Below are 3,444 nucleotides of genomic sequence, written 5' to 3'. Positions count from 1 at the left end.
TAAAAGTAAAGTTATAGCAGAAAACCCACTCGGTATCCTACATTTATGTTTATCATTTTTTCATCTACATATTCCCCTTCACCTTTGCCCTTATATATATAAGTAAAGTGTTTAAATTTACCTTGGTCTTCATTTTTGCCTATATCTTTACGCATCTTTGTTTTAGTTTTTATTTTTACCTTTGCCTTTATCCTTTTCTTTACCTATGTACGTACTCACATTTACTTTCATTCTTGTATTGGTCTTTTTCTAAGTGTTATTCTTTAACCTTTTATTAGCAAATTTTTGTTAAATTAATGCCATATGCATATACACAAGAAGCACTTGTTTCAGCCCCAACCATTTCCGTTGCACCATTTCCGTTGCATCATTGCCGTGGCATCATTTCCGGTGCATACACATAAGAAGTACTTGTTTCAGGCCCAACCATTTCCGTTGCATCATTTCCGTTGCACCATTTCCGTGTGCAATTTCCGCTAAATTTGCCAATTTACTCCCAACCAAGCAACCGCCGCTAAAGAAGTTTCACTTCAAAAATTAATTCACGTAAGATGTGTTTTCATAGAAATTACTGCAAGCAGAAAAATAGTAGTACATAACAAAAAGTCTTAAATTTGTATTAAATTGTTAATATTAATACTAAAATTTAGCACAATTACTTAGTATTTGGTAGCATGAACGGCGTTCACATCTTTCCTGAGGTATTGACTGCCATGCGCGGCCCATAGTTCGTGGTTATTTTTTGGTTTTAGATCCCATACGGCTTATTTAAGGTTGGTATAAATGTTTTCTATAGGATTGAGGTCAGGAAATTGAGCTGGCCACTCTATGACTTCAATTCCGTTGTCTCGAGACCACAATTTTTCCAGCTTACTTGTATGTTTCGAGCCGTTATCCTGCTCTAGTACCCATTTGAGTGGCATTTCCTCTTTAGCGAATGGAAGCATAACATGAATTTCTTTTCAAAAGCGATACTTTACGTGGACTTCTAGCCCAAAGTTTGTGTTCTTGGAGCTGTCTCTTTACTGTATGAACACTACATGGTAACTTTAGGTTATCCAAAATTTCTAAAGCTGACATTGTGGGACGAGTCTTCGAATATTTGATAATTGCCGTATGATAGTCGTTGATAATTCCTGCTTACCACCCCGTTTTCAGGTTTATTTTGATACGTTAACGTATTTCGAATCATGGAGGCTGTGAACATCCACCGAGTTTTTCCACTTCTTTATATGTTTTCCCCATTTTTAATAAGGGTTTTAATAATTTCACGTTTTTCGTGACCTCGGTGCAGACTTCGTACCACTAAAAATTACAAAAATGCGTTATGTCTATTCCGGCTAAATATATATAAAAACCAAGTCATTGAACTTACTTTTTATTCCAAAAACTAAAATATTTGCATTTGAAGTTAAATTTTGCGACTTTATTTGTTATGCGCTACTATTTCACTGCTCGCCTTAAATGCCGTTCACAACAGGGGCTACTTCTAAAAAAAAATGAAACCGTAGCTGTTGAACGCTTTGAAATTTGCATAGCGTTAAATCATACACTAGAGATGATAATTAAAAAAAAAAAAAAACTCGATTCCAATATCGCGTAGTATGCGACATCAAGGGCATAATGCATCTCGCAAGTGCGCACTACTATTTCAGTGATCGTAACTATATATTTTAGTTTACAGCGGCATTTGACTTTTACTGGTTCTAAATTGGTTTTGAACGGACTCATATGCACTACCTCCCACATCCGAGAAATTTAAAATCAGCTATAACACAGGAACCCTATGTATGCTACAATTTGTTAAAATTTTTAATGAGTACCTTACTAATATAAATACTCATAACAAAAAAATTTCCAAATTTAATCCCTTAACTGTAGTAACATTCCAACTTTCTGAAGAAATACAATGTACACTAAAAATGTGAGATTGAAGTACTTTGAAATAAAACTCATATCTTACAGTCTTTGCATCATGTTTCAAATTATCTACGTATTATATTATGAATCACTAGAATTTCGGCGGTTCGAGCGGTTGAAGCCGCGGGTTTAGGCTATTTATTTTATTTTATTTATAGCATTTTTTAATCATACATACTTAAACATAAGTTTGTTTTATTGACAGAGTGGTATTGTCTAGAAATTATCATCAAGAAACCGTTCAGCCCAATAATAAAATTTCAAATAACGCCACTCTGTAGCTTGTGGAAAATTTGTTCGACCGATCACAGGATGGTGTTGTGTAGAAATTTTTTTAAATCTCATTAGGCGGAACATATAATTTAAGATCTTTATTTTCGGATTTTATTAACTATGAAAATAAATCTGTTCAAAGTAATCAAACCCTTATTTGGCGCAAAATCATATGTGGTTTCTCAGTATGCTTTTTAACAAAAATAATTATATAAATTTTTAAAGCTAAGGTCTAAAAGTTCGTTGCGTGGTGATCTCTGTTGCGATTTAATAGTTTTTGAAAATTTTCAGACTCCATAAGTGATAAGTTTAAAGCCAATCCGATACGATTTTGAATTTTGGACAGCTTTGATCTCTTCCTGTCCCATAGTGTCGTGAACCGATGTAATTTAAGCTCAGGTGTTTAAATCGTTGCTGAAACATTCAAAGGCCTTGGCAAATAGTTTGATAAGGGCCAAACCATGAACCTCATTCCGAAATTAAAAAAACCCATCAACCACACGAAGAATAGAAAAAATTGCTTCGATCTCGATATATGTATAGTTTTTATCATAATTACATGACACCCACATATTGACAAATTTTGACTATTTATTTTAGAAAATTTTTAGGTTACCAGTGTTTTAGGCCATTGAATTCTAAGTTGTAAGTTTTAAGTAGCTACAAAATACTGTTGACTTTAGCCAATTGTTTTTATCAAAACTTATCAACATGTGGGTGTCGTATAGTTATGATAAGCACTATGTTTGTAATTGCTTAGTGAAAAATTATGAATATAACTTTTCAGAATTCAGCAATGATTTACCCTATACAAATCTATCAAATGAGATAAAGAATCAAGCATAAAATAATGAGATTTCTAAAATATACTTACGGTTGTATTTGCAGTTCACGTAAGTGCGACCATAGCTGCGGTTCATGCGTTTGCAAAAGCTTCTCAAAAAGCAGACATAAGCTGACAATGCCCTGCAAAGAAAGCGTTTTATGTGAATGGCTCGGAATATCAACCCATACTCCACGATAAGCCCAAACCACCTGCGGATGTGTATTTATTGTGGTCAATCGATGGCAGTAGCGTATATAGAAAGCGCGAAATGTGAAGTACAAATTAATGGAAGAGTCATATAAGTAACAGAATGGAGCCGCTGTAAGGTAAAGCAACAAATGAAAACCATATCTTTCTGGAACTTCCAATATCATTAACTACCAAACATGCAAATGCCATGGAAGGGCACCACACCTGATGGCGGA

General features: G+C 34.2%; 2 protein-coding genes across 3 annotated transcripts in view; both read left to right on the top strand.

Moving 5' to 3' along the window:
- The window catches only part of LOC118740692 (troponin C-like), a 36,142-nt gene that overhangs the window by 2,933 nt on the left and 29,765 nt on the right, over positions 1-3,444 (top strand). The window lies entirely within an intron of this gene.
- Positions 1-3,444, top strand: part of LOC118740683 (bone morphogenetic protein receptor type-1B-like) — a 740,115-nt gene that overhangs the window by 733,560 nt on the left and 3,111 nt on the right. The window lies entirely within an intron of this gene.

Source organism: Rhagoletis pomonella, unplaced genomic scaffold (genome assembly GCF_013731165.1).
Source record: "Rhagoletis pomonella isolate Grant_MI unplaced genomic scaffold, Rhpom_1.0 Rhpom_scaffold_00006, whole genome shotgun sequence".
Lineage (NCBI taxonomy): Eukaryota > Metazoa > Arthropoda > Insecta > Diptera > Tephritidae > Rhagoletis > Rhagoletis pomonella.
Note: the sequence above shows the minus strand (reverse complement) of the source record. Positions and strands in the feature narration are given on the sequence as shown.